Below are 18,734 nucleotides of genomic sequence, written 5' to 3'. Positions count from 1 at the left end.
TACTGACAGATACTCCACGACTACAAAGCTACAATGTTTTTTTCTTCTTCAAAAGGAGTAAATATTAATACTTTTCTCAGGTTTACAGAATGAAGCATACTGCAGGATCCTGTGTATTACAAGACTATTTGCAAAAGACCTATGCACCATTCATTGCACCTTGAAAAACACTTGAAAATTTGGGTTGCATTTGCAAACTTCAGTGTATGACATAGAAATCTGGCAAGCTGCCTGGCGTCTACTTAAAGGATTGTCATTCTGGGAAAAATAAATTTCTCTAACTAGACAAAAGTCAATGTTTTCATGTTTTACTGCAATCAAACTGATAGAGCTGACAATTTAATGTCTCAACACTTAAAATATCTGTGGATAATCAGTTACCTCAATCAATCATAAACACAAATCCTTCTATTTCAAAGCTGTGTGTCTGTGACTAAGATATAAAACAGTTTGGTGAGACCCTTCCCCCACAACACCTCATCATCCGTCCCCACCGTCTCGGTCGTCATGATTTGTCTTTAGCTATGCAGATATTTATACACATTATGCATCTGGAAATAACTTTTAACGACTCAAGTGTGATCAAATTTAGAAAGTTTTCTTTCACTGTCCTGTTTTATTTAATTTTTATGGGTAGTTTATAGCCTGTATGCCTGTCAGAAAAATGTGTAACTGTGCTGGCATTCCAGCTGAAGACATCATTACGAGTGAGAAAATGCTCAAGGCTTTTTCAAAGTGGGTGCTGAAACATACATTTCCCTTCTCTGACTCCAGGGGATGCTGGTAGCTACCCCAAACAGACAGGTATTTTGGGGGTCAAATGGTGTAGTGCCGGCCCCTTAGGATTTCCTGGTAACATTCTGAATGGCTCACTTCCGGACACTCATCATAATGATGATGATGATGATGATGATACAGCAAGGGAGGCAGTGACAACACACAAAAGGCGCCCGAGGAATTGGATTCCAAGGTAGCTCTAGATTTGGCAGAGCTGACAGGTTCAGTTCACTAAGCTTTGGTATTGATAATGACGGGAAACTTCAGACAGTTGCAGAAATCTGTTTCTATTAAGATATGTCACGGTGTGTCTGCAATGTGAGGACAAGTTCACCGGGGCACACCATTCTTCTTTCAGCATGATCAGAATTGATGGGAGATTTTTACATTTCTAGCAGATAATTACTCGGAATGCCCCATAAGCCAAATTCCTTGTTTGGAGTATTTTTTGATATATTTTTAGTGAAGTGGTATATATGTGTGTATATATATATATATATATATATATACATTTATCGACATACATATTCGCCACTAGTGCCTCCTTTTTGTTTCTTTGATTATTTGGAGCTTTGCAATCAAACTAAGCAGTTTTAGGACCCTTGGGGCAGCATCTTTTAGTCCCCGTCAGGCTACGTTGCAAAACAATCAATCTTGCTCTCACTCTCACTTGGCGGAAGTGCCACGACATGAAGAGTGCAGTGCTTTGCTCTTGCCATGAAGCCTGGGTGACAAAAGTTTTTACAAGAAGCTGACTGTATTTGGGGTTATGAATATGCAATGACTCTCATTAGTATTGAAGCACCAGAGCAGGGGCTGACATCCCCCGCCACTTTGAGTTGCTGTAGAATCGGCTAATGAATTGTCTCGCTCCCTCACTCACACAGTCTGCTGTTGTGGCTCCTAAATTCCAAGGGGAGTTGCCCATTTTGAGAAGACCATTGACTGCAGAAATTAATTATCAAGAACTGCTCTTGATTTCGTAAAACAATGTTTAGACACCGCTTAGATCAGAGGAGGGGAACCTGCGGCCTTAAGGACACATGTGGCCTTCTAGATCCTTAAGTGCAGCCTTTTGGCTGAATCCAAATTTTACAGAACAAATCCTTTTAATAAGAACATCATCACTGCGTATAGATATGCTCCCATCCTGGATCATTGTACAATATGTGTAACTATATATAGATGAAATCAAGTTGTAGAAATCTGACATTCTGTTGGTTTGTCTATTATCCTTCCAAATGGAACAAACAGAGATGATAGAAAATTCTCAAAATGAATAGGGTTGAAACACAAAGCTATTCCATCAATTCTTTACTGTATTCTTTCTTTCTTATTCCTGGGTCTCTGCCAAACATTTTGCAGCTCATACACATACCATCTTTCATGAATATGTTACTGATAAGGATATGTTTATAGCCACTGATTAAGATATCTGAGCTGATTTGCAGTGTATAAGAAGATGCAAAAGTGCTCAGAAACCATTTAGAATGGTCCCTTTTCAATAGGATAAATTAAATGTATTTTTCCACATCCCTCCTCCCTTGAAATTTCCTTTCAACTAGAAGAGAACTTCTGTGGCTTGCTGCAGATTTGTAAAGGATGAATTGAATTGAAATTGATAATATATGCTAAAAGGTAAGAGATGTATTGTAAGCTGTGCAAATATGACAACGAACAAAGAGTAAGTCCTTATATTAGGATGCTTGCTTCTGCAGTCATTTATTTAATCTGCAATGGAAAGTCATTCCTTGCAAATAAGCAGATATATATTATTTTGTAGAGCTTTAGAGGATAGTATTATTATAATTGCCATATCAGTTTGACCGATCACTGGAAACAAGAAAAAAGTAAAGCAGAAGAACATATACATATGAGAGTACCAAGAATGAATATAGCTTAAAATAAATGCAGTTCTGACAAAAGTGGCTCAGGTATCATACATCAAACACTTGTTACCTCTGCTGGCCTTAGTGACTACACATGACTAAGAACAAATCAGTGATAAAATCTCAAGAAAGATGAAACCAGTCTGGGCTTTTGCAAAGACCATCAGTCATTCTGCAAAGCCATAACAGTATTTGTTCCAGTAATCCTTGGCTTCCTATTTAATGGACATAACACACCCTCTACCCCTAGACCAAGGCCACCAAGGGAAATCTTTTCCTTTTTTTAAAATTGGACACATCTAAGGACCAATCAGATCTGATCACAAAAAAGCTACTAAATTATTGTTTCATTACTAAATTTGCATTCTTGCTGCACTTCACTGTCAGTAGAGGGTTTAAAATTTTTTACTGTTTTAAAGTATTTATATAATTAGAAATAAAGTACCTATATAATCACAGAATTTTCTGATTTCTCTAATGCCATTTTCCCAGACATTTTATATTATAAGATAGAGGTCTACCTGGGTACATCAAAATAAAGTATTCGACTCATATGGGAAGACACTCAGATTTTAAAATATAAAAGTAGAAATTTTAAAAATATAAAACTAGAAACAGATCAGCTGAAACAAGTATATATATCTAAATATAAACTATTCAAGCTTAACAGAAATATTAACCAATATATCTTTCTAGGAATATGAAAATCACGTAAGTGAAAATATTTTCATTTTAATTGCAACAATGGTGGTTTTGATTTGGCTCTGTAATTAGCATGTACATTCTAGACTTTGTGACTGCTGTGATCATTATTCGTGAAAGGTTTATCCAAATATAATTTGGTGCTTGTTGCTTTTATCAAATATTGGTGTCTAATGAAATAAAATGCAAAGAACTTGTGCTTCTCACATATTTATGAGTCATTTGCTTGACGATTGTTTACCTCCTTTTCTATATACAACCACAATACCGTTGTAACAGCAGATGAAACAACGTATTCCATTGCTTCTATTCATGTTATGTAAAGCTGTCTTACCAACACACCTGAAATAGAATTTGGACACTTACAGAGAACAGCAAATATACATAAGATTGAGGCAATTATTTGATTCCCCCTTAGCATACATACCCATAATTAGTATTTTGACATAGTTTTAAGAAGTAGACTCATAATTGAAATAGCCTATAGCAGACCAAGTGCTGGAGGTTGGAAACACATTCATTCCCCCTCTGTCTCTCTCTTACCTACACTATATGAGAATATACATTCTCATAATGGGAAGGGGAAAGAATGAAGAGCAATCCAGCCTTTCATGAGCTTACCTAGAATTTTGCTAACAGTGGCTATTTTAATTTGAACATACATATAAATTTTATTCTTTACGGCTTAGTATTGTTTTTATTTTGATTTACATATGGGGGCACCATAATCTCTTCAGTCTGTAGGGTCTCTAGAGGTCTTGATCTGAACTTGAACTGACCAAGGAATTTACCGTCAGCAAGTACTATTTAATCGTTTCCTTGTCAGCCATGGGTGAACATTTATTGCGTACAACTCTGGCTGCTGGGGGTAGGGAGAGGTGGATTAGGAAAATACAGAAAGCAGGATCTTGAGTACCAGGAAGTTTACAGTGTAGCGGGGGTGAAAGATCACAGGGAACAGTGGAGATGCATTTATAGAGCTTGGTATCAACAAATGTTGATTGATTTAGTGCACAGTAAATGCAGAAGTGTTTCAGGGCTGCCTGTGAGATGAGAGAACAGCCTCAGGAGGGACAACTGGAGAGACTTAAAGAGGCAAGTTTCTGCCTGGATTTTGGAAATTTAAATATTTTATTAAAACTTGGCTTTACTTTGAAATAGGATGTCAGTATGTCTAAAACTTACTTTATTTTGATTTCAGTAGTAACATTTCTTTCATAGGTGATGTAATTTGAAGATTAGAATTGTGTGTTTATAGTGTCCTTTTAATTTTTCTCACTTAAAAAATAGTATCCTTAGGTAGGGGAAAAATATTTGTTTACTACAGTTACTGCTTCTAAATGTAGGAGGTACATTTAGGATCCAGGATGAGGGAATATACATTTAAAAGATTAGAATAACATTTTCAATAACCTCCTTTTTTCTTTAATTAACTACCCAGTAGTTTTGCCTAAGTATACATATAGATGTTGATTCCATCTGGATGCCCAGCAAAATTATGCAGAGATTCCTAAGTCCTGTATCACTGGAAATAGTCATTGTACACCCTGAGGCCTGGGGGGACTTTTATTCCTTGGTAGGGTCCCTGAAAACTGCTATGATTGTTTAATTACTAGCCACAAGCCTGGCTCTTAGTAAAATTGTGAAGTTATTTATCTAGTACCCTTTGCCCTTTTCTCAGTCTCCTCCGATGGAAATAAAAAAGGATTGAGGTTACCCCCTCCCACGCAGAGGGTTTTTTTAAACAGGAGACTCTGGGATTTGATAGGATTGTGCTAGGTGTATGTCTGGCACTGTGCTAGGTGCTTTACATATATTATGGCAACACAGTTAACTGTATGGGTGTAAAAAGAGTGGTGCAGAGAAATGGATTAAGTAATTGTCAGGATTACACAGGCACCTAGGATTTGAGTCCTAGTGTTTTTGACTCCAGAGCCTATACTCTTTGTACTACAACAAAACAATTTTAGACCTTGAATAATCTATGCTGGAAGTTCAGGCTTTGTGCCAGTCCCACAGGAAAAATGGTTTTGGCTAGGAGCACTGCCCTGCCTGGTGTCCTTCAAGTTAGATGAGGTGGATCTAATTAGTTCTGCTAACTCATAAGGCTAGTTTTGTATAGTTGCATCTTAAGTCTTCTTAATATAAGCTTATTGCAGGGAGACTTTAATCTTTGTTTTAAATTTATTAAATTCAATTTAGTGAACATTTATTGACTGCCTGTTCTTTGCCAGGCACTGTGCTAGATGCTGGTGGTACAAAGACAGTCTATTTAGGCAGAGAGACTTTCTAAGACATTGTAAATAACTATAATACAATTCACCGAGTGATATAACAAAGGCATATGCAAGGGATCATGGGAACATATAAGGGAATAATTAATTCTACTTTGGGGGAAGATGTCAAGGGCATGTTATATTTAATTAGAACCTTGAAGGATGAGAAATAAAAATTTTCCAGAAGGACAGAGGGAGGTTGAGACTTCAAGTGATGGAAACAGCATGAGCACGTGTGTGAATATGCCTGGCATGTTTAGGGGAAGGTAAGAGTGGTCGATTGTAAAAACAGTCACAGATCCTTCCGTTTCCCACATCTAACTCCTGACAATATGACATTGCAGATCCTTTTGTTAAGAGGTGGAGTCTCTTTCTCCATCACTGCACCTGGGCTGATCGTGTAACTTACTTTGGCCGGTGGACATTAGCAAATGAGAAACAAGCAGAGACTTGAAAAGTGCGTACGGATTGGGGCTCCTGTGCTTAGAACCCTGTGACCATTCTGTGAATGAGGCCAGGTTATCCTGCTGGAAGATGAGTGGCCACTCAGAGAACTGAGGCCCCGGCTAACAGTCTTCAGACCACTGGACATGTGAGTAGATCATCTTAGACCATTTAGTTACCAGCTGGTCCACTATTTGACCAAAAGTACATGAGAGAGTTCAGGGGAAATCAGTTGTCAGCTCGGAATGACCCAGCCCATTCACAGCATTATGCACAAAATGAAATGTTATTTTATCCAGTAGGTTTGGAGTGTTTCATTATGCAGCAAAGCTGATACACAGAGTGTATGTGTTGAGTACAGGCGATGTGGGAAGAGGGAGTGGCTGAAGATGAAGAGAATGTGTAGCATTTCTGACATCATGTTAAGGAGTTTAGACCTGGTTTCTAGTACCAAGCTTCCCAAACTTCGATTCATGTACCACTTTTGTCTTTTTAAAAACATCTCACACTACCTGAATAATTTTCCGTTGTTTGATTTTTTTTACTGAAATTTATTTTAAAAGCAAACTTAATGCTAACTTGACATCCCAGTTTGATGTGTTAATTCAGTCTTTCTAAACCTATTAAAATATGTAAATATTTAAGAAGTTAGTCTCTGTGCTATCAGAAGTCATCTTGTATATTATGAGTGGTGCATTCTAGGATTTCCTGCTTTAATCAGTAGGAATCAGGAGCATGTGTGGAATAGTTTGAAGTGGAGAGGCTGCCAGGAGGGAGGCGTGAGGAGACTACCGCGGCGGTCTGGGTGGGATATGGTGGATGGTAGATACATAGACCTGAGATGGTTCCTGAGGAAGAAGACAAAGGACCTGGTGACAGATCTGGTGTATCTGGGGTGAGAAAGGAGTATGACTATGACTGGGGTAACTAGCTTGGGCCATGGAGTGAATACTGATACTATTAAGAAAGGGTAGAGAAAAAAACAGAATAGATCTGATGTTGCACTTGTGGAGTTGGAGATAGTTGGTCATTTGAAAACTGAGGTGTATGAGACATTTGGATCTGTGGGTCTAGGCTTAAAATATTATTGTTAAAGTCATCGGTATTTACAAAGTAGGTAGCTGAAGTCATGAGAGGAGATGGTATCACCTAAGAGGAAGTATTTGGTACAAAGATCTTTAGCCTTTTTTTTTTTTTTTATCCCCAAACTCTTAAGAGACATAACTTACTCCAGCTAGAAATAGTGAGTGGTTCATATATGTAATGATTCTAAAATGGAGGTGCAGGGTAACTGTGTAGTTTCTAAGAATGTCCCCCAGCTGATCGTGACACACTGCCCCTCACCTCCTGGTCTAGAGTGAAAGGAGGGCTGAGGAAGAGGAATTGGTAAAACAAGACAGAGTGGCCTGAGAGGTAGATCTTTCTAAGAGGGAGAGAACTTTTACAGAAGTGAAAGAACTTTAAGATGAAGGGGTGAACCATAGTGTTAAATTCAGCAGAGAAATCCAGTAGTATGAAAATTATTCTCTAACCAAAGCTGGCTCATCAAATATAGCAAAGTATAGTTCCTGGCATATGATAGGGGCACAGTAAAGCTTTGGGTGCATGATTTATGTAAACTGTTTTGTGTTTGAAATACTCCATAAGCCTTAAAAAATTCAAGTCAGACAGGATTTGTAATTATACTACTTTGGGCTCAGAAATCAATGTGGGCTTAAAAAATGTTCTCTTCTCTGTCCATGGTCAGTGTCTTACAAGAGCACCTATGTGGGTGCCATAATCCTGATCTTACTGCAAAGCAACGTTTGAGCCTGTTTTCAGGAAATAATGCTAGGGGTAAGGATGTCGACTGATGTCTTCTTTATGGTCACTCCTCATGTGGTCCTCCTGCCTCTGTCACCCATGTTTCCCAGAAGCAAGTTACTTGCCTTATGCTGGTCTGGGTTGAAGGAATGAATATACTTTACTGGCAGAACTGGAATGCCATCAGCCTATCTGGCTCTTAGGTAATTTTTACACTCATATTAGCAGCTTCTTTTATTATTATTGTTTTTAGAATGAATGAATTTCCACCTGACTTTTGCCTGCAGCTAAGGAAAGGCCCCAATCAGGACAGCAGAGTTCACTGGGACGGGATTTGGTGCCCCTCAAATCCTGCTCAGAGAATTCTCAGCAGCACAGGTTCGTTTGACATCTGGCATTCGCTACTCCTGTGAGAGCAGCTTCCCCCTAAATGTGCCCTGAAAGCATTCCCGCTGTGCCCCTTCTGTCCAAGTACAAACACAGCATAGGAAATGAACAAGTAGAGACCCAGCTTTTCCGGAAGGAATCAAGAAACCCCTCGCCCAGCTGGACCTGGGTTTTGATGTCCAGCTTCAGGAAATGTGACCAGCCACTGGGGCAGAGGCTGTTGTCTTGGCAGTTGGCACCTTAGTCCCTTTCTCCTTCTAAACTCCCCAGGTGCTGTCCACAGCCTCTGCTCTGAGTCATCCAGCTGAGGAAAATTGCTTCAGGATCTTCAAAATGTGAAAGAAGGGTTGTCTTTCATTGTAGATCTACAACGAAAGCTGGACCAGTTATTTACAGCAGGATTAGTTATTTACAGTTGTAAACGTGGTGCTGTATTTACTGAGGTCGGGGACCCATTTGGAAATAATCGAAGCAGACCTATAAATAATTAAATATATTCATGTCCACTTATTTTAATATGAAGACAGAAATATTAAAGTGTCAAAAGAAAATGGACATACAGCAAGGAAGTTACGATACCAAAATAAAAGTAAAAGGAGAGCTTTCCCCCCTTCCCTAAGCTCCGGTCTTTCCAATCCCATTTTCTGCTCCAGCCTAATGAATGCATTTTAAGTAAAACTCGCGTGCTCTCTTTGCTCCCTGTCTCCCTACTACCGCAAATAGCAGCTCTGCCGCTCTTTCAGATCCACTTCAAGGGAACAGAGACTTGAAAACTCTCCCCCACGGTTTTGTCTGAACTGGCTGCCGTTCTGCCGCCCGCGCTGGCTCCGGTCGCCGGAGTCGGGGAACCTGAGAGGTGACACGGGAGCAGCACTGAGCCCAGTGAGTCGGGAGGGCCTGCGGGAAGGGATGTAGGTGAGCCAGAAACTAATGGGGAAAATAGGGGGTCGCTGCTGATTTTGATGTGGGGAAAGCTGAAAGGCTCTGCCGCGTGCCAGGGCATTTGAATATTTGGCAAACAGCTGGCCGGGCTCTGGGAGAGCGCCGCCCGATTCGCCCTGTCAGATGTTCAAAGATAAAGCGAGGCGGCGTGCGCGCCAGCACACAGCTCATAGCCTCGCAGTCAGTTTTGAATTTCGATTTGAATTGTGATATCAATGTCATGGTGGCACATGCTTTGAGAAAGTACTTACAGAGAATAATTGAAAGATTCAGTGTGAAGCTTCTGAAAGCCGTAATTTAAAGTTCCAGAAGCCTCCATATTACTCTCACCATTAAAATTTAAAGTGACAGAAGCCCAATTATGGACGGTTATTTTCTTAAATAACATCATATTTCTACCCCCAGTGAAAGATTCATGGCCGCCCCACTGATCTCCGTCGGGAGAACCCGTCTCGGTGGCGGCCAGCGTGGCAGCGGAAGGTGGCTCGCTTTATCCTGGGGACAATGGAGCGGCCCTGGGGGGAGGCGAAGCTGGAAGGCCTCCACGGAGGAGCCTGACTTGCGGGAGGCTGATTTGCATGATAATCACCATTATGGATCCTCTCCGGTGCCAGCCTCCACACTTAGCCGAATGCTGTACCACTTTAACAGCAGCCGAGAAGCCCGAGTAGGGGCCGTAGCACACGGTTTGCAGAGCCTGGATGACGTCAAAACCTGCTAGTTACGAGGGGGCAGCTGGTTGCAAAGCTAAACCACACCGAGGAATGGAGACTTGGAACATGCCTTTAAAAGCTGATAAAGGATATAACTTTGGGGACTGTTGAAAGATACGAAGCTTTTCCCTCTTCTTTTAACTCAAAGGAATCTGTTTACCAGAAGCTGCCTTGTCTTACAGGACTTCTGTGGCCTTTGAAACCGTGGCATGAAAATAGACCCGTGGAAATCCAGAAACATTTCCAGTGCAGAAATTTTAATCTCTAATAGTTAAAAGTGTGGAGCTAGACTTTTAGACTATGAATCTTGCCACCAATTTCTTTGGTCTGTTTCATTTTACTCTACACTGCATTGTGATTTGGGGCATATGGGCATATGGTAGGATGGTAGCCAGAATTGCAATGAAAAATTGCACAGGGCCAGCCAAGCTTAAACCACTGTTACTTGTGAAAAACTTTATTCCTTAGGGTTCTTAGGGACAAAGGAAAATACGAATCAACTAATATGATGGATGATGTTGGATCATATGGAGAGCAAATTTATGTATCAACACTAATCTAAGCAATGTCTTATAAATAATCACATAATTTCTCAGAAGTTTCATAGTTCGATAAAACATTTACAAGTTGCTTCTGCTGAATGTTTTCATGACCTTAGTACAGCCATCTTTTTGGCAGTTTGCAAGCTTATTTTTTGTTTTCTGGATTTAGTCTTAGGAGCCATGCACTTTTTTGCAGAATGGATTCGCAATGAACTCAACTTCTCTTCCTTCCCTTCAGTTCATGCCTCAGAGGTGTGCAATTCACTTGTGCTCGTGATGCCATCGCTGTGTTTTAGTGTAAATTGTTTTGTCTCTTCCATTGTCCACCTTTGACATTTTCTTGGCCTCTTCCTGTAAATGAATCCTTTCTTACAGTCTGTACTCCCAGCCGCATTTCTTTCAGTTCTTCTTGACTTGTCTGTTTTCCAGCCTCTCTGCCTTTTCACCATTCGCTCTTTAACCTTTCGCAATCTAAATTCAGCCACTCCAGATGTGCTGAAACTACTTTTTCAAAGACCATACCCCAAATTGACAGACCACCTTTTCTCACTCTGCCCTAGAGGGGGAGTGACTTACCTAACTGGGACATTTTGGGTGAATAAGTGGCCAGCTCAGCTGACTGCTGCACTCTTTCTCTCTGGAGAAGGGGCCGTCCACCAAGAGCACACTTTGTCCCTGAGGCTGGGCCCACCCAGCTATGGCTGCCCTGGCTTGCCCAGATGACGTCATTCTGTGGTTTAGACAGCCAGATGTGTTTTGGCTTTCACACTAAGCTACCTCCTCCACCTTGGCTTCAAGCAGTAATAAAGGTCATATTCTGGTTCTCCATCTGTTTTATTTTTGTATTATTTCTTAACTCATTCAGAACTCAGGAGAAGAAAGGGGTGTCAATTTGGGGGAATCCCTTAGAAATGTCAATAAATGTATGTATGAGTAAAAAGTTAAAGGTCTGTCTTTCCAATCTCGCTTTCCAGAAGTAACCACTATTAACATATCTCCCATATCTCCTTTATGATTTTTCTATGCATATGCTAATATTTGTATATAATAGAATTTTCTTTCTTCTTTCTTTTCTTTTCTTTTCTTTTTTTTTTTTTTAGACGAGGTCAACCGGGCGTCATGCTGTATGTCTGTAATCTCAGCACTTTGGGAGGCCCGGAAAGTTCACTTGAGGCCAGGAGTTTGAGACCAACTTGGGCAACATAGAGAGATACCTGTCTCTTAAAAAAAGTTAAAAAAAAAATTAGACAGACATGGTGGTGTGTGCCTGTAGTCCTAGCTACTGGGGAGGCTGAGGTGGGAGGATCGTTTGAGCTTAGGAGTTCAAGGCTGCAGTGAACTGTGACTGCGACACTGCACTCCAGTCTGAGAGAACACAGAGTAAGACCCCATCACTAAAAAAAAAAAAAAAAAAAAGACAAGGTCTCACTATGCTGCCCAGGCTGGTGCACAGTGGTTATTTACAGGAGTGATCAAAGTGTACTACAGCTTTGAACTCCTTTGCTCAAGCAACCCTCCTGCCTCAGCCTCCCGAGTAGCGGGGGCTATAGGTGTGTACCACTGTACTAGGCAATAGAAATATTTTACCTGAATAGCACACAACAAAAATAGACATAACTATATATTTACACTTATATCTAAGGCAGACATTTCTTTTAATAAAATTTCTCTCTATATACATACATTTATATACATACACAGTTACATTTTTTTCCAAATATGGTGTCACACTGTACGTTCTGTTCGTCTTTCTTTTTTCATTGAACGCAGTTTTGTGTCAATAGAGACATACCTTAATAGTTTTAGTGGCTGCACAGTGCTCTATGATATGGATGGTCCATAATTAATCATTCTTCAACTGATGGCCATTTAGATCACTTAACATTTTTGCTATTGTGCAGTGAACATGATAGTGTTTTCAATTTTGTGAACTTGTGCTACTATTTCTGTAGGATAGATTCCTAGAAGTGGAATTGCTGGGTATCTCATGAGATTTAATTGATTAATAAGTCAGAGATGCATAGGTTGGGAAGGACTCTGAGAGAGCTCAAAGTGTATCCCACACTCTCAGGAGGGATATCTTCTTCTTGCTATGACTTGGAAAAGCTCAGAGAATGAGACTCCATATTCTTTTTCAATAATACTTTCCAGTGCCTTGAAATTGAAACAAACTATTAAAAAAATGGTAATGTTATGATGCTCTGGCCAAGTGAGTGGGAAGTGAAAGTGAAAAGCTGGGTCCCTTGATGAGCCTGGTTGACAAACCAATCAGGCAATACGAGATAAGGGATCATCAAATTATGGGAGGCCCAGAGATTTGTATTAATTTACATTCCTATAGTAGGGAAGTTTATACTTTTATACTTCATGTCGAGTGGGTATGGGAGTTTAGTTCACTCTCGGTGTCCAAGCCTGGAAACCTACCCCTCAACCAGCCCCCTGTAAGCCTTGGCACTCTGTCACCTGGAAGCAGGTGACCTACTGAGAGTCTAGCCAGACTATGCATGATCTTACATCTGCTTCCCCCATGTACCCCACAGTGCAGCAGGCCTGAAGAATAATTGGGCTACCCTTCACTTGGATTGCTTGGTTGTTTCTCTTGCAGAGAGGCATGTGGCTGTTCTTTTACGAGCTGGCCTAAAGAAAAAGAAAAAAACATTATGCAACTTCACAGAGCTGTAAAATCCTAAGTGCTGCAGGAAACCCTCTCCAAGGCATGTAGAATTTATTTAGAATATTTGCAATACTGTGATGACCAGTGTGGGAAAACCCTGTGTATTATGGAACTGGCCATAGGAGCAGTGGGAACAGTGCTGCACACATGTGCTTGACTGACTGTCACATCTTGTACATTTTTCCCACTCAGGCACACATGGAAGCCTATCCGCATTAGAAACAAGTGCAGCATGAATAGCAAAGGCGACCATGTTAAACAGCCAGGAATGGTCACATAATGTGCACATTTATACAACACTGCAGAAAGGGCCAGGCAGCCTGGCTGTGTTAGATCATTTCACTGCTCACCAAAGAGATTTGAAATGGATTTTTAATTATGATTGCCTGTTTGCTATGGCTACATTCCTTAATACGAGCATCTGATTAGGTTAATTTTCTTTAATTGATGAATAGAGCATTTAAACTTGTAGGGTTGAATTTGTTGTTATGTATGGGTAATTTGGTATTCTGACTTTTTGCTGGAGTACAAATTATAGGCACTTCGTATCTGTTTTAGTTCTGAGGTCACTGTTCTTCCTTCCTTCACCTTTGTATGGCTTTTTAGATTTGTTAATGGAGATAGAACAGCGCTAAGTGACTATTAAACTCTTTTCCATAAACAGTAAAACCCATTAACATGGACCTCACTAAATTTGGAATTTATGAAAATGAGGTCAGGGCCTGGGTTAAAGTTTACTTTTGCATTGTCTCTGAACTAAAGCTTTGCTGAGCTAATAAATAGTATAAATAAAATTGCAAGGAGATGGCACTATTACTTTAAAAAGCAGACCTTTCAAGCATTTTAGAGAAAGGCCTTGCAAGAGAGGGGATGAAGTAGTCTGTCTGGCAGAATGGCACAGTGGAAAGTCTAGGCCACTTGCTAGCGATGTGACCTCAGCTTCTCTGAGTGTTTCCCTCCATCCATAACGTGGAGACAGTTATCTACTTTGTGAGGTTGTTGTGAGGGGTGGGTTTAAGGTATAGAAAGTGCCTGGTGTGAAATAGTTACTTCATAAATGGCAGGTAATTATTACCTACCTAAAATAAGTGGTGAGCTAATTTTGAATACTTCTCATTTTTTCACTAAAGCAGGGTTCTTTGGCACTTTAGAGCTTTGTTAACCTCATCTAAGATATTGCTTTTATGATTTGTCATTATTATTATTGACTGATTGAAGGAAAAACCTGCTGTTTGGTGTGGTTGTAAAAAGCGTGAGCTTTGGAGTCAGACAACTGCAGGTTTGGACGTCACTCTGCTACTTAGTAGCTATGTGGCCCCAGGCGAATTAACACCTCTTAAGTTTCGTTTTCTAATTTGTAAAAATGTGATCCTAATACCTGCCTCAGGACTGTCTTGAGGACTAAATGAGATGATGCATGTAAGGAGTTCAGCCCAGCGATTTTCACGTAGTAAACTCTCAAGTGGCGGCTGTTGCTGTCACCGTGATCTTTTTGATAACTGTCCATACTTTAGACTTTTCATTCATTCAGATTTGCCTTTTTCAATTCGCCCAAATTAATGAATCCGACTCTAGATATAATCTCCATTCTAGATGAGAATTTTAAGTGTGTAAGTAAAAAAATTATAGAGAAGCAAAAATGGCTGTATAAATAGGTAGGGTGAAAGAAGAAAGAATAATATTCTAGAAGTGAGGCACAAAGGCCTCAAGTTAGACTTAAATTACTACATAATGAATTTTGTGCATAATCTTTGTGTCCTTTATCAAAGGCTTTTAAATTAGGTAGGAAGAAATGGAACTTTATATATAGGTAGTAAAAAGTGTGGACTGGTGACCAGCTCATTCCATGCACTGGGAGAGAAAAGCAGCACGTTTTCCATGTTCAATTTTATTTTCATTGTCTTATTTCCCTTATGTTTCATTTCATAAGCTGTACGGGTGAGAAATGGAGCACTGTAATGTCCTGTACGGAGACTATAATCTATCCTTCTTTTAATGACAGTTTGTAGAATCCATCACTTCAACAGATCAGACTGAATTACTTCCATGACTGGCAAATGGGCACCATTTGTGACGAAATGAAAACAGTCAGGTGTGCTTGTTTATTAAGGGCTCTTCAACAGAAAAAATGTGTTTTCCTGAAAACCCTCATCCATGCTCTTTTTGTAGAAGCAAGAAGTGCCCGTCTTCCATTGTGAACACAGAAGAATTCTTTTTCTTGGGATTCCATACTATTACAACACAAATTCACAATCATAAACATATTATAAAAATCAGGCTTTCTGCATCATACGCATGAACAGTGGAGCTTTGTAATAATAATCAGTGGGGACAGAACCAATGCTGTTGGGGCTGTGTGCCTTGGACTTTCCAGACTGCCCAATTTAAACAGATCATTTTTAAAAAGTTGCCAGTTCATTAAGTTGACAACCAACAGCTCAACATAACCGGTTTTCATAATAATAAATTCAAAAGTCAGAAAAAAAATCTTTTGCCAGACCATATTTTCTAAGACTTAGGTAAGAAAATGTGATCACTCTAATGTATACGATGTTGATTAGTTGTATTATATCAGCTATTTATTGGAAATACTGAATGGTTAGTTTTTAAGGTATGGCATTATTTGTCTAGATCTGGCATATCAGTAGACTTAATGACATTAAGCCTGTCATTAAAAGGAGAATAGATTATAGTCTCTATGCAGGACATTACAGTGCTCACATTTCTCATCCATACAGCTTATGAAACATAGGGGAAATAAGACAATGAAAATAAAGTTGAACATAGAAAATAGCTAATATTTATTGAATGCTTACTATATGCAGGCACTGTGCTAGAAGCTGTGGATATGAGAACCAAAGGGGAAAAAAAAAAGAGACATGATCTCATGTTGCTAATAACAACCCTATCAAGCAGATACAGACAAAAATATAAGTTTGTAAAGTTTAAGTAATTTGTCCAAGGTTGGACAGCTATACAGTGGCAGAGCTGGAATTATAGTGCTATATTTGTTAAAGCAGCCTAACCTATATCCTGGTTAAGAGATCCCAAAATACAGTGGCTTAAAAAAGATAGAAGAAGCTCCTTGACATAATGGAGCTGCTGTTTCAGTTGTGGACTGCTTATGTTAAGACTGTTGGCTAAGGGAGAAGTAAACTGTCTTACTCCTCCGCTATCCCTGGATATTGGCCTCATTAATATGTCTGAAGATGCATGAGCATTCACTTGAGGGCAGTCCCTGGAAGTTTTACTCCTAACTTCTGCTCATATCCCACTAGGCACACCTCGCTGCCAGGCGGGACTGAAAATATAGTTTTTGTGGCCACGTACCCCTTGAAGTTCAGGGGTTCTATTAATAACAGGAGGAAGGGGAGAATAGGTATTAGGGAACAATTGGCAGTTTCTGTGTCACATGCTAACAAAGGCATTGTTTCAGAGTGGAGTTTTGGCCACAGACTTATTCAACTGGCAAAAGATCTTATGACATTGGGAGATGCCTAGATCCATCATCCATTTCTTTTCAAGTGGTACCATATCAAAGTTATGTGTGTATGTGTGTAGTATGTGTATGGTGTATTTAAGTGTTCAAAATATGTGAGGCATCATCAATATTACATGATTCTACAGTGGACTCTGGTCATCTGCAAGTGCAAATGTAAAATTTCACAGTAGAAGTCCACTGACTTTAGTCTTTGGTGGAAAGGTTTGTAAAATCCCCAGTATTTGTCTTGCTTGCATTCTCGTTCTCAAAAAGATCTCAAACTCAGAGATCTGTGTTGTCAGAAGCGTGTTCTTACAGAAATGGCTTTCTAGAAATAAAGTTACTTTAAGGTTTTGAGTGAGGCATGTACTTAATACATGAATCATAAACAACTTTGACCCAGAACTTCAAAGTTTCTCAGAATTCTTGGTCTATTTTGATAAAGTTTACACATTTACTATTTACTATAGAAAAATGAGTAAGTATTGAGAATATATTTAGATATTAGTTGTATTGAGATGGACCTACAGATCCTTGCCCAGGTGTCTCTTTGGGCCACAGGTACTTGGAGGAGGGAGATAAGCACAGGATAGACCTCAAGTACATACACATATATTCTTCTGCTACCTGGGCCCTGGCTCTCCTCCCTCAAACCTAACGCAGCCTTTGATGAGCTCACTCAGAGGCAGTTCCAGACCAGTTTTATCACACTGGCCACATGGAAGTAGAAAGAAGCAGACCAAAGAGAGTAAAAACCAAGAGATGAACCCCAAAGAGACTGGTGCCTACAAAAGTTAAAGCTTTAACCTTTTCTCTCCATACACCAAAAGCTCCACCTACTTACAAGAGGTTTAGGCGAATGTGGTAACTTGATTCAGTCACCTTGTGTCTTTTCTTCCTTGGAGGCGGGGCTGGGTGGGGTTTGGGGTAGGGGTAGGGAGGGGTAGGGGTAGGGAGAAGATAGGGGTGTAACTTTGCTCTCCTTTTCCTTCCAGAGGTCAGCCCCAGATACTTTGGAGGCGCAATAACAAGTACAAGACGTGGCCTTTATCCCAGTTCTCAAAGAATTCACAATCTATTTGGGGAGCTAATGTGTATGAAACATTTAGTGAAAATCAAGTACTAAACTGTGTGATATTGATTATTCCAGAGAAACCCAGATAAGGGATAAAGCAGTGTGGATTGTTTCTTGGGGAAGGCTTTTTAGACTGTGTCACACATGCAGGGCTGAAGATGAAAAGGAGCTAATTAAGAAGGCAGAAAGGAGGATGTGAACAAAGATTCAGAATGAGCTTAGAGGTCAGTAGAACCTGTGTGCTTAAAGCAGAGGCTTCATGCTGAAGACTAAGAAATAAAGTGGAATAAGAAAGTGAAAGACTTAGAAATCAGGCAGGAGTTAGGCCATAGGAAGCCATATAAACATTTTTTAATAAACGATGTTAGCTTTTTCAATTTTTTATGGAATGAAGTTAAGAATAAACTAGTAAATGACTAAATGACTGAGTAATGTGTGTATACACACACACATATATAAAATAAAAACATAGTGTTATAATTTGTCTAGGCTGGGCGGTGTGGCGGGGGGGAGGGTTCCTATGATGATCTCAACAACATAGGTTTCCAGGGAATAGGAGGAAGCTAAGATTAGGTGTATTAGAGACTGGGAACCCGGCTTCATTAGGGTTAACCAGCAATCTAGTCCTTAGTGACCAAGAGGCCATGGTGATCTTGGGGATGGTTTAGGGAAGATGTTGGTATCTGAGGAGATCCAGTTCGGCAGGAGGTTCTGGCCAACTAGAATTGTGAGATTCAGAGTCAGGAGTGGGGGTATCATGGTAGTGGGAAATCTAACCACAGCCTGATCCCAGCCAGCAGCTGGGGTCCTGGAATGGAATCTAGGGAAGGGTTTTATCAGGGCCCTAGTCAAGTAGATTTAGGTTCAGGGCAAGGCACAAGGCACTGCAGGAAATGGGAAAGGTAGGCCCGGCCGAGGCCAGTTCTGAGGATTGGGCTAATGTGTGAGTTAGTAGGGAAACAGGGAGAAATGAAGGAGCAATGTAGAGTAAACTCAGTGTGATTCAGAGCCTTCCTTGGTGGCCAAATA

Source organism: Eulemur rufifrons, chromosome 17 (genome assembly GCF_041146395.1).
Source record: "Eulemur rufifrons isolate Redbay chromosome 17, OSU_ERuf_1, whole genome shotgun sequence".
Classification (NCBI taxonomy): domain Eukaryota; kingdom Metazoa; phylum Chordata; class Mammalia; order Primates; family Lemuridae; genus Eulemur; species Eulemur rufifrons.
The sequence above is the reverse complement of the archived record's forward strand: the minus strand, read 5'-3'. Positions refer to the sequence as shown.